At 36.0% G+C, this 13,875-nt stretch overlaps 2 long non-coding RNA genes across 2 annotated transcripts; one reads left to right on the top strand and one right to left on the bottom strand.

Moving 5' to 3' along the window:
- Positions 1-2,247: 2,247 nt before the first annotated feature.
- On the bottom strand, positions 2,248-6,987 carry LOC135747214 (uncharacterized). Its single transcript, XR_012335168.1, has 5 exons — positions 6,379-6,987; positions 3,399-3,458; positions 3,258-3,302; positions 2,411-2,488; positions 2,248-2,300 (listed from the first exon to the last, which is right to left on the bottom strand). It is a non-coding gene; the product is annotated as an uncharacterized lncRNA (long non-coding RNA).
- A 214-nt stretch (positions 6,988-7,201) lies between these two features.
- Positions 7,202-10,845, top strand: LOC135747203 (uncharacterized). The gene is made up of 4 exons (XR_010531781.2): positions 7,202-7,336; positions 8,336-8,436; positions 9,786-9,871; positions 10,457-10,845. It is a non-coding gene; the product is annotated as an uncharacterized lncRNA (long non-coding RNA).
- The last annotated feature ends 3,030 nt before the right edge of the window (positions 10,846-13,875 follow it).

Raw genomic sequence — 13,875 nt, 5'->3', positions numbered from 1 at the left:
CTTTTAAAGATCTAAGAAACATCTTGGAAATATCTTAGAAACATATGCTAATCATCATTCTAAATATCAAGCGTCTTGAAAATATCTTAAAAGCGTCTTCAAAACGGCTGGGCTCGTACGTCTCAGATACGTAATTCATATGGGCAAACGACCTTTATAATACGTTTTTCAGGCGGAATGGAAATCTGAGTGATTACCTCGCAGATACGTATCTGAGACGTACGTGTGCTATCTGGGTAGTAGCCCAGTTTGTGCTGAATGCAGTGTTATGAGACTTTTGCCATTATTATGTTTTTAAGCAACTGAAAAAAGCACAAATGTCAGGGCATGTCAAACCCAGATAGCACACGTACGTCTCAGATACGTATCTGCGAGGTAATCACTCAGATTTCCATTCCGTCTGGAAAACGTATTATAAAGGTCGTTTGCCCATATGAATTACGTATCTGAGACGTACGAGCCCAGCCGTTTTGAAGACGCTTTTAAGATCTTTTCAAGACGCTTGATATTTAGAATGATGGTTAGCAGATGTTTCTAAGATATTTCCAAGATGTTTCTTAGATCTTTAAAAGATCTTTATAAGAGCTTTAATCGAGCTCTTTCTAAGATGTTTCTGAGAGCTTTAAAAGACGATTAAAAGATCATTAAAAATAAATTGCTCTAAACTACATCTTCTACACAGTTATACACACATATTATTACAATATATCATTGACAACAATTAAAACAGTATTTTCAATAAAACAGGCAGTTGATTGCGTAAAATTTATTAAAATTAGACAAAGGAAAATATTCATAAGATGCATATTTACACGAGTGTATGCAAAAAAGCAACGTTTTTCTATAACATACAAAGAAACAATATCTTTAAATTAATCAAATGCTTCCTCGGGCAAAGAACATCTTTTCCCGATTTTCCGCGTCTCCTTCAGTGGTAGACGGACAGATCATCTGCAGCAGCTGCATTCTAAAAGAAACCATTACAAAAATAAGGAAAAATTAATTTTTCAAACTATGTCATATGTTTTCTTTGTTTCCTCAATATAACTCTGATTAGAATGTCAAACAAAGATAAAATCATCCGTATTAATCGTCAATATCGTGTATATTATTGATATGAGCGTCTTTGCGTTAAATTCGTGCTACACCACACCATGCACTTATATCGACGTCGCAATGCAAAAGAAGAAGGGCAAGAAAGAAACCTGTCCTGGTCTGGCGATTTAAGGGAACATTTGTTTAAGGTATGTAGTAATAATACATTTTAATAATGCTGGGTGTGGGATCAGTTAACTAGAAATTTCGTTGATAATAAGCAATGTATGTACAGTAACTAGCTAGTTCACGTTAGATATTTTATTCACGTGTCTGTGGTTATTTAAGGTTTTTGATAGTTAATTTCACTGATAGTTTGAGCCCGTGTAAATTTCTTAAAAAGCTGTAATTATTATTTTATTTAACATTATTATGTTTGCTGTCAAGACTGATATTTATTTATATATATTTATTGACGTTGATATGTAAACTTAACCTACTCAGTTGTACTTGACTAATGCAATAATGACAGGTCCACCTGTTTAAGTATATTGTAAAACATTTGAACATAACAACATTTGGACATAACATACACACATTGTTTCCGCCTGCATCAATTTAGTTGTATAGCTGCATTGCTGGTTAACACCTCTGGGCAGATTCTCCATGTTCTTCTTTTATGTGTAGCTGCTCACCTTAAACAGATACAGTACATTGAAGTAATGTTTAAAACAAATTAAGCCCTATAATATTGTTTATGTTTACAATAATTGGTAAAAAATTTGACGGATAAAATGGTTCTTACCATTCTCTATATAAGCCCCTCTGTTAACTTTTGTTCGAGCCTGTCTAGATCTTTTATCAGTCTAGAAAGATGTTGGAGAAAAGACATCATCCTCTTCTATAATCTCCATCTGTAATTTGACTAACAACTGGACCAGTGAATGCAGGTGACTCCAAGATTGTCTCGTTTACAGCTGCAATAAAAAAAATAATTGAATTGAGGCTTTTTATATACATTTAGTATTTTTTATTAAAATTCATAATGAGCATATGTATACATTGATTTAAAACAGTACTCAAGACTGTAGATTTACTGTGAGGTTTTGAATGTTGGACAGATTATCAGACCTGCATCTGCCTCAGACATGTTGATGTTTAGCTAATGACGATTTTAAATACATTTATTTTTATTTTTTTTAGGCAACTTACTCTCCATTCGACCTTCCTGTCACACCATGGTCTCAAGAGGGAAAATGAGTGCTCTTTGGATTGAACAGAAAAGGTAGTATTAAACAATGTTATGTTGTATTTAAATGCCATGAACAATGCGTTTATGTTTTCTTCCTAATTATGTCAACAAATGCTCTCTTACCTTGCATGGTACTTTAGGTGAATCAAAACTCCAACCATCTGTATGAGGGTCTGGATGGATAAAGGATGCCCACTGGAGCTGGAAATGATGGATCAGGTCATTTTCATTTGTCACATTTACAAAGAAGCACACTCTAAGGATTGCGTTACCCTGTCTGTGGCAAATACACTAGACAAAAGTATTGGGAGGCCTCATTCTAATAAACATGTTTATTTATTCCAGTATGTCCAATCAAAACAAATATAAATGCTATACCATATAATACCACTACAAAGAATTTTGTTTTGATTTTTGTTGCAACAGTTTTGTAAGTGCCTTTTTCTGTTCCGAAATGACTACAGCTTCTTGTACAAGTCATTGATAGGTTTAGGTGATGGGTTTATGGCTAAAAACCTTTGAGTCATATCAAAGGTGTTAGCTGAGTTAAGGTCTGGGGTTTATTCAGACCAGTCAAAGTTCTTCCACACCAGACTGAATCACTAATTTTCTGTTTGAACCTTACTTTGTTTGTAGGGTCATTCTTAAGTTGGTATTGAAAAGGGCCCTGCCAAAACTCTTGCTATAAATTTAGCATCAAACGGTTTTTCTAGAATATCATATGCTGTAGCATTAAGATTTGTGCTCATGGAAATAAGTAAAGTATTTAAACCTGTTTATTAGAAGGAGGTGTCGCAATAGTTTTGTCTATATAGTTTATGTTTAACAAGCCAAAATAACTAGGGCTGCTTCTTTTTAAGAACTTTTGGGTATTTTTAAATCAGCCAGAGGAATAACAGTCCTTAAATGTGTAATGTACTGCCATAATTTTGTAATGATCAAACGTGAGGTCAGATTCTTGTTAACCTACTGTGTTCTTTCTTGATGGTTAGCCGAGTGTCCCAGGACAGAAAATCTGTTTCGTATGGATCAGAGTCAGACATTAACATCTAATATGTAATATCTAGTGATATGTTTTCTTAGATAGTGCTGTGAACAAATGCTCTTTTACCTTGAATATTAGGTGGATCCACACTTGAACCATATGTATGATGATCTGCACCCACTGGATCTGTAAATGGTGGTGCAGGTAAGTTTCACAAGTAAACAAACTCAAATCCTATTCAGACCATTCATGATTCCAGCAATAACCAAGTTTTTTCGTAACAATAAGACTGCATTTACAATGCAAATCTTAATGCACAGATCATATTTTTTTGACTATATTCATTTTTTGTTCTGCTCTTTTTATATTTACATAAGACACTATTCATATCTGATATCGGTGTTACAATAATTTGCAAAACTTCAGTTAATATGAGTGTCATGATTTGCACTTGAGTTTTGTATCGACTTAAGCCAGGGTCACTGCCAATTTAGGCATGTTTTAATTATGACACTTAAACAATTGTATATGTACTTCGATAAAGGTTTTTGCAATCATGGAAACATAAGTGAATCGCAGACAGCATTCTTCTTTTACGAATGTAAAATGGCTGGAGTAGTGATGTCACTAGCTAAATTAATTTTCATTTGACCTCCCCCACAGAAAGACACAGCACATCATTATATCGTTGGCTCCGCCCACTGGTGTTCAGTCTAAAGTAGTAGTTGTTGACAATCATAAAGTTGTAATAACAGTAAGATTGTGATGTCAGACAAACATTGTGCTGTTGCTGGCTGTGGGAAATTAGTGTCTTTGTAAGGGTCGCAAATAATTTGAAAATATTTATGTTTCAAAATATGCCCCCCTAACATGAACTAAACTGGACTGTTGCAGAGACCAAGTGTAGTAAGGTACGGAGCGCTCACACTAGTCACACCAAACTTTGGAGGTAAAACATACTTTGGTATGATACAGTATGCATAGTGTGAGTACCCCATAATTTTACTGTAAACCATGCCGCTCCTTAGAGCTTATTTCTATGTATATTTTAAACATTCTTCATTCTCTTGTGATTATTTTTGCAGGTTTCTGAATTGATGTCAGATGCAAAGCAGAAGCTTATTTTCTTCCAGTTTGGCTTCATTGTGGAAAAATGCTTGAAACTAAAATGCAGGTGACATTCTTTTGTTTATTGAAGCTATGACAAATAATTTGTCGGTTTAGTTAATGTTTTATACAGTGTAACTGTACCTAAACATTGTTCCTTGAGGTCCTCTGCTATTCACATTTTGTATGTCTTCCTTATTTAACACACCTTATTCAAATCATCAGCTCATTAGTAGAGATCTTCATCAACTGAACTGAGGCTGTGTCCAAATGTTCACACTTGTTGTCTTTGCACTAGACTACTTACATTACGGTTTTTTTGTATTTGGCTAAGTATTCTAGTGGGCGTGAAGATCCCAAGCGTGCATGTAGAATTATTCATCCGATAGGACACACTTAGCATGTGTACAAATTTCAATCCAGGTAGTGCCAGCAATTTGCACCAAAACGTATTTGTGTTTTATTTACTACTTTTAATTTATATTTAACATTTTTAAGTTTTTCTGTAAATAAAATTAACACTCTGAAATGAACATTTGCTTATATCAAACTTTTAGATGCAGAATTATTTGCTCCTGTAAAAAAGCTCTTTGTTTTGAGTATGTAGCTTTATTAAAGTGTATTATTTATTCAGTAGTCTCTAAATAAACGACACAATGTTGCAGATGTTTCACAAAATGCATAACAATAATGCAGTGAACACCATAGAAATGTTAACATACAATTAAAAGTCTCATGCTTTACATCCAGAACATGATGCACGATAGGATGCACAAAGTGATATTTGAACGCAGCCTCAGTCTGTCAGATTAGAGGTCTACACGGGTCCAAAAATTCCTACCCGAACCCGATCAGACCCGCAAATGTGCTACACTGAACCGACCCGGACCCGTCTGTTGTTTTGAAAGCTGGACCCGGACCCGACCCGGACCCGTATATTATTTAAAAGCTGGACCCGGATCCGACGAAGACCCGTCTATTATTTAAAATCTGGACCCGAACCCGTCCGGGAAGACACAGACCCGACCGGCAAATATTCTTAGCTAAATGTTATTAATAAGTCAATAAACAAGTAGCGAAAATTAAACTTTTTGTCTTACCCATAGAAGTTAGTCTTCTCCCTCCTTGTACCTGTCTGTGTGATGCACAATCCTTATTTCCAAGAAAGTTCCATCCATGTTATTCCTCTCTTGACGATTGAATTTTTTAATGCTTATTCCAGCTTTTAAAGTCCACTTTACAGTCATGGTGATTAATAACGCAGTTTTACATCGGGTCAACTTGCTTAATAATGTTTGCCCATTTGAATTATAATAACGATTGCTCGTTCAGTGCCATGGCTGCTTTCGTTAGCTTTGCTTCTTTGCTATCATCTATGTGCTCTTTGAGTCGCGAAAACTTTAGATATAAGAGCAGCAAGACGGTCAATTTATAATATTATTATAAAAATAAGAGAAGTCAGTGCAAAATGCGCGGTACGGCGGAATAGGTCCCGCCTTCTAAATAAAAGAGCCAATTGTCAAAGGTAAAGTCGTTGCGTCTCACTGCAGAAGCTCCTGACTGGTAGCCAGAGAAACATTACAAGAGCGCATGCGCGTTAGCTGCCTGGTTGGAGCAACCAAATATAAACCTTTTAACGCAATTTTAGCGTCATAGAAAAAATTTATGCGACAGTTCATCTAAGTTTTTGTTGCTGATTTTGAAATATTTTATTTAAATGTGAGTGTGTGTTCTCCGAGTCCGATTGACCTCGGGTATTACCCACAATGTTAAACAGACCCGGGACCCGAAGTAATAGATTGAGACCCGACCCGGACCCGGCTGATCATTTAAAATATAGACCCGAACCCGTACGGGTCCCGGGTCGGGTCCCGGGTCTTCGGGTCTCGGGTCTTCCGTGTAGACCTCTATGTCAGATCAAAAAGACATACAGAATGCACATAGCAGTGGGACTCCATGAACAGAGTTGAGAACCACTGCTGTAACTCATTATGCTTACCTGACTCATGCAGAATTCTGGCCTGGTGTTTGGTCCCCACTTTCTCTGGCTTGTGTCTCCATCATCATTACACTCTTGTCAGTGTAATAGTATCGTCGTCTGCGTACCAGGACTTTGTTACTCAGCTGTCCCTTCTCCTTCAAGCTACATTTTTGTCAAGCTGCAACAAGTTGGAATACATAATTATTAACGTTTAATGATTTTGATGTATGAAATATGTAACAAAAGCAAAAAATGTATAGACATTCTATTAAGAAATTACCTTTTTGTTGTTTGTTTACTGACCTTTCAACCATATTGCATTTATAATTGATCATCATACCTTTGGTCTACTGTTAACAGGCTACTTTAGAAAACAAAGTCAAACAAAAAAGAGAGAAAAAATTATAAATGCTGAATGTGTCTCATCTTAAATACATTGTTGTTGTTTTTGTTTCATTGAATTTGGATGTTTTGATGATTTAAGGAAAATTTACGTAGCATATATATTGATGTTTTAAATCAGAGTTTGTTAATGACACTTAATCATTAACAAACATTTAAAAAGCTTTATTACAATACTAATTGATAATATTAATGTAATAATCTTGTTTTGTAACACCCTAAATCACTGAGCGCACAAACGCTACCCCTGTTACAAGCATGAGTGGTTGACTTCATGCAGACATGCGCAGACATTGAAGTACCGCGAGAGTGATTCAAAAGCCCACGAAACAGTGTAATCACGCAGTACTGTGATGTCATACTGGTTAACGCTAAGCCACGTGAAGCCGGACACAAGGGCTACACTAATCTTTGGGCTGGAGTAGCCTGTGGTTTTTAAGGCTTCGTGTCTCTTCGCGTTAAACGATCGCAGAACGATTTATTTCTCTTTTTCACCTCGATCTTTGGCCTTGTGTGATTTACCAAAACCAACATGCGAAGTTACAACGCTGACGAAGGAGTTTCATCAGTAGAGGTAAGTAACCAACATTATGTTATGCATGTAGTGGATCTAAAGATTGATTGTCGTATATGATCATTCTTTTTTTGGTTTGTTTGTTTGTAACGTTTATCAATGCAAGCCAAAATCGAGCTGCAAATCCTGAAGGCAAGGCACGTTGAACATGTAACCGTTTTCTCAGCGGTGGTGGGGTAAACATTTGCTAAGTTAGCCTAGACCAGCCCCTGTTTAACTTAAAGTTACTTGAGTTATAAAATGTATCAATCTTCCCGCCCGACTTGCTTGGAGTAAGTTAACGTTATGTAAACGACCGGTATTCACAAGAAGCCTTAAAGTTTTATAGCGAAGTGGTTTAATAATTAAGTTAATATATTTTATCAGTTGTATTAGCTATAAAGTTATTTATATCTGTGAATTAATTCGTATTTTTATCAGTTTCTAACAACACATACATGACAAAAGGCTAGCGTAACGTTAATAACGTACGTTAAGTTACTTACCAACACGAACAAACTGAGTCTGACAGACAAATTAACTTAAAGCCAACAATAAAAAAAAAACATATTATAAATTAACATAAACGTTATGTTTACGAATTATATTATTTACATGTTAATAATGATGTTAAATGCGAAGAAAATGTTGAAGTGTGCCTGAGGAAAAACGGTCATATGATGAAAATGGCGCTCATGTGACGTACGAATGGCCTCGCGACCACTGTCTATGCTCGCGACCAGCTCGCGCTTGCGCGACAGAAGGGTTAACTTCCTGCTCCAACCTGCAATTTGAATGCAGGGATAATAACAAATAACCAAAGTTTAATAATATTGCTGGATTTTTTATAATGCTTAATAAATGATGCGTGTAAATTTACACATATTTATTACGTCACTGACATTGTTTTTTATTGCGTTTATTTCTTTTATATTAATTGAAAATGAAAACCTTATTTAATTTACCTAAAATTTGTTTGTGTTTAACACTGATTTATGTTGTTTTTCTGTTTAATATTAGTGTGTCCTGGTAAATGTGTGCTCGGAAACATGCAGATTACAGTATTTACAGAGCCGACCTTGAGGCACCCACTGATTGATAATCTGTTTACCTAAAAACAGGTAATGTATAAACATTGCAAATATAATGAATTCACAAGTATATAATTTCACAAATATTAAATATTATTAACAATTATTATTAATAATGTACATATTAAATCATATTATACATGTTCAGTTGTTCTGTTAAGTTATTTGAAGGATATGCATGGAAGATCAATTAGATTATCTTTCTCACTAGCTATAAGCAGCATGCTATATAAATGTTCCACTTAAAGGTGTAGCGGAGGATTTTCTCTAATTTTAGAAAAGAAACGCCGTCTCCGCTTTTTTTTTAAAATGCAATTGCGCAACACTCCAGATTGACAACTAGGAGGACCAATAGTCTTGATGATCCACCCGGAAAATCTAAATTCTCCGCAATACCTTTAATGTTTAATGCTCTTTTACCTTGATTGTTAGGGTGGTGTTCATACAAAGCAACTTATTGCTCATCTGCTTGAGAGAAAGTTACTGCTAGGGCTCTCCTGCTAAGGTTGTCTTAATTCTAAAAAGAAATTAAGTCATTTAGGCTTAGGTCATAGCAAGTTTTGAATGAATGACTTCACAATCTGTTTTAATAATGTTTATTTACAATGTATTTTATTCCACTTACCTGAATTGTGCAGAGGCTTGATGTTTAGTCCACCGGTTGTCTTCTCCAACCTCTGAGTGAAGCCACCACGAGTGGTCGTGTTAACCAATTTTTTTTAATTTTAGTGCACAGTGAGTGTGTCTACATAGTCTAAACGCTTAATAAACTGATAACGTGTAAGGTCATTTAAATGCATAAAATGGTTTTCTTTTATAGGGTAAAGCCCATAAATGGCAAAAACTGATTGGCACAGGTAGTTTTTTTTGCTCTTAAACCAGATTTTAACGTCTTTTTTGGCGTTTCGTATGTGCGTATGTCTCCACCTGTGATAGATAAACTTCACAAATAAAAGTAAATTAAAACGCTTGAAACATGTTAATGTAATAAGCTGATTTTTATAATATCATAATAAGATAATTGTCCTCTTATTATGTGCATGTAAACATACTCAATGTCTTTGTTTATCCTTTGTCTCAAGTCACACTGAGTGTGAGAAGTCATTTGTCCAGTGCTGTCGGGAAATCTAATGATAACTGCAATTCCTTCAGTCTAACATGATGGTTGAATTACACACAGATAAACTCCCACTTTATAGACCACAAGATTGGAGTTCAGGCAGATTAAGATAGTTGATTGAGTTTAGTTGTTATTGTTTGGCTGTTGGCTCATATTATTATTGATTTTGACAATTTTCTTACAGCCCTTGTCTGTCAAAATAATGCAACCTCTGGTTGTAAAGCACATTTTAAACTGATCTTCTTCATTCTGTCACTAGCCCACCACAATCCATGTTTACCAGCTGTGAAAGTGCAGGCCAAAAATCTTCCTTCACCTGTGGGCCTCTACCCACATGTAGATAAGGTAATGAATTATTTGATTACTGTCGCTGTTTCTGTCACTGGGGCAAAATAACTGCCCTAGAGAACATGAAGAATAGCCAAAACTGTGGTATTGCGCTAGCCCTAAAAATTTGAGAATCTTGATGTTTCTAACACATGGTACAACCGCTTAGTAGGCATGGGACAGTATAAGATTCTGGCGGTATGATTACCTTTAGCAAAAATACCACGGTTTCACAGTGTTGCGGTATTCCCATTGCTACACTAATTTTTATTTTTATTTTTAAATGGCAGGTAAAAATAAAGCCTTTAAATTATATTATATATAATATTTTCAAAATGTATATTACATGTAAACATCAAATCAATCACATGACTTAATGAATTTTGTATAAATACCACGTGGTTTAAAACCACGGTGTACCTTAAAACTGGTAACCAGCCCATGCCTACCGCGTAGTATCTATTATTAAGGTGGTTGACAGGTCTGTTTGCATGTTATTGCATTGGTAATAATTTATTGTTTATAGTCCAATATTGATTGTGAGAATTATTTAAATTTCCTTAAAAATGTTCTAACATCTTTTCCTTTCTTTTCTTAATGCAGCACTTCAGGAGAAACCTGCCTGTGATCTGCTAAGATGCACAGATTCAACTCTGGCCCATTGTCATCCCAACACCTCATCTGCCATCAGTTTCGTTTAGTGTCGGTCTATTGCAAAAGTTCTTATAAACTTTAAATGAGACTTTGTGTTAAGCAGGGGTTTCCAAACTTTTCATTCCACAACATATTAAGCCCAGGATACACAGCAGGATTTTTGCAATCCAATAAGACCTTATCACACTGTGTGACAAGGATTGTTTAAACTTCAGCAGTAGACTGTCGATGAAGACACCTATTGCATCTGAAGCTGAGACATCTGTCATCAGCATGCGCTAGTGGTAAACAAATACAGGTTTGCAGATCGTAGAAGCAAACACATTGTTGATGTGCGATGATCATGCTGAACTTCTTAGGCTTCAGTCACACCAAAAGCGCTTTAAACGCTTGCAAACGCAAGGCGCGACGCACTGCCTTTTTTAAAAAAAGAGCAGTGCGACGCGGCTTTTCATATTGCTAAGCAACCACCGAGTCAGCTGTCTTGTCAATCAAATATTGAAGCGTGAGCGCTCTTTTGCTGTTAACTGTCATATCAGCAGAAACTTTAAAAAGAGGACGCTTGCTCTGACCTTGTTTGAGGGTGAGAGGTGCACAAACACACAGGAGAGAGTGAGCGAGTGGTGTCCGGTTCTTCAAAGCAACTGTAACTTCCCTCACCACAACGTAAGGCCCGCCTCTCCCCTCATTCGATTGGACAATGGAAAGACACGAATGACGTCGGGCGCTTCTCCGCTCTCAGCGCTCCTTCAAAAACGCGTGCGCGGCAGGCGGCAAAAAACCGCAAGGCGCTCGGCGCGCATAAACAGCGCGCAAACGCGCCCTGCCCATAGAATATCATTCAAAAAAGGCGCCTGCAACTGCCATAAACGCTATTGGTGTGACTGGCCCCTTACACTGTCATAAAACTATCGTAGGTGACTTTGGTCCAAGGACTGGGAAAACAGACGTCTTTAAACCTCTCACACTGTATGAGATAGGACCACCAATTAAGAGCCACGATCACAGAAATCTCCACGATTGTTTCATGATTGGTAATCTTTCATCTGGGACAGCCAAAAATCGTGCCGTGTATTATGGGCTTTAGACAGGTGTAATCTTATAGTATATCAAAACCATTGCTAATAATTAATTGGACAAACCATCACTACAATGCAACACTCACTATCTTACGGTGCGACCCACAAGTGGGTCTTCACCCACAGTTTAAAAACCCTGAGTATGAGAAAGAGTATGTTGTATTGTAATTAAAGTCACATCTAAGCGTTATGGAACAGTTTGTCATTATATTCACAGTATTACATGGTTCTTTCAGCAGTTACTACGTTACAGTGCTCTTAAAGTGTCCTGATCAGCTTTGGGTCTTGTGAAGTAATGTAATGAGAACGTGATCAATAGCTTTGCAGTATTTTGTTACACTGTGGCTGTAATCATATTAACACATAGGTTAAACATTTTATTCAAATTTGGTAAACAAACTAGTCAATATAATTCATGCTGTGATGCTGGATTAAACCTGGTCAAATGATTGTGTATTGTGTTTTCAATTTTTTATGAGGTTTCTTCATCTATATAAACATTCTCAATATCACCTTTGGTTTGCTCAGAGTTTGTTCAGATGATTTTTAAAACTAAATGTTGTGAAAATGCAAGGTGTGTTACACAATTTCAATGGATGGCGTGGGGTCAAAAACTATCAAAAGTTTCAACCTTAGATTTATAACTGTTGACAAACACACTTAATGTGAGTCACACCCAGTAATTATATTAAGCAGGAATTGCAGTAAGCAGGGTCACCTTAAGATAATCAGCTTGTTGGCAATTGTTTTATTTAATTAAATGTATAACTTTTTTCATTTCAGACTGATAAAACAGTCAGAGGGGCAGTGGCTGTTGGCAATGATGTTCTTGTGTGTTTTGTATTTGTTAATATTTTGTAGTCAGAAAGAGTATGAGATCACCTTTTCTTGTGCATGGTGCTTTATCTACGGTAAGTGCCTTTTTAACGTTTTGGATTAAACGCAAAATGTCTATATTGCTTTTTTATTATACGTGATATGGGCTTTTATTAATTACTTTAATTATATTTTTGGTTTCAAAATTAATGCCAACCCTTAAAAACATGTTGACTATATTTTTAAAACAATTAAACAAGACATTTATTTAAAAAATGAAATGAGTTGGAGGTCTTTGCTGATTCGTCTGCGTTTGATCAGATTCAAGACCAAACGGAGATGCATTGCAGGCAGGTAGGATTTAGAATTTTTTAAGATCTTAAATACGTCTTGTAGAGATATGGAAGACGTATTATTCAAAGACGATCGTCAGCAGATGTAAAGATCTTTACAAGACGTATCTGAGACGTACGTGTGCTATCTGGGAAACTTCTCCAGGGCCCTAAAACCCCCTTAGACCCCAGAGGGTTAAGGAACTGTCTCTCTGCTAATGTTCGCTCATTCCATAACTTTTGAAGATGGGCATTCCAAAAGGGCTTTACACCCCGTTTAAGTTGTTTTTTATTTGATATGCTAATCTTACATGAGTCCATTTCTCTTCTAATAAACTCACAAAAATCCTCATACCATTTATCAACATCCTCCATAGACCTAACTTATTTTCTTACCCCTGCACTGCCATTTGGCAGCTAGTAGATGCTAAAAATGTCTCAGGGAATGGTCCATATCTCATTTTAGGTGCAAGGGAAGAACTATTTTCATTAGTTAGTTGAGTATCCACTTTAAAAGTGAAATGAATTAAAGAGTGGTCTGGTAAACGACATCTATCTCCAATAAGAGGCAAACATACTACTGCATTTTTGTTAAGGAGGTCTGTGGCAGTAATTACTTTAACATCAACACAAAATTCCAAACAGGTATGAGGCGTCACAACATAATCAACCACGGCTTTGCCTCGGACTGAAACAGAAGTAAAATTATCATCATTCACATTAAGCCGGCCATTCAAAATTAGTGATGGGCGATACCAGTTATTTTCTTGTCTATCCGATACCAAGTATTTTAAGCCAAGTATCACCGATACCAATACCGATTCCGATACTTCTATGAAATATTTTTATGTATATATTAAAGTTTATTAAAGTGATTTTATGGGGTCTTTTGATAGCCATCATTATTAATATCAAATAAAATAGACATGACAACTTTTTGCACTGAACACTATTACAAGATTTCTTCCCTTTACAGTATACGTTTTGATAATAAAACAAGTGAATGCTGACATTAACATTTTCCTCTTGAGCCTATTTTTTTTTTTTTTGACTGATAAACTCTAACGTTACTGCTTTTAAAAATAAATTAAAACCCTGATAAAAGGGATGCACTGAAAATCAAACTAGGGATGACTGTGAG

Source organism: Paramisgurnus dabryanus, chromosome 1 (assembly GCF_030506205.2).
Source record: "Paramisgurnus dabryanus chromosome 1, PD_genome_1.1, whole genome shotgun sequence".
NCBI lineage: Eukaryota > Metazoa > Chordata > Actinopteri > Cypriniformes > Cobitidae > Paramisgurnus > Paramisgurnus dabryanus.
Note: the sequence above shows the minus strand (reverse complement) of the source record. Positions and strands in the feature narration are given on the sequence as shown.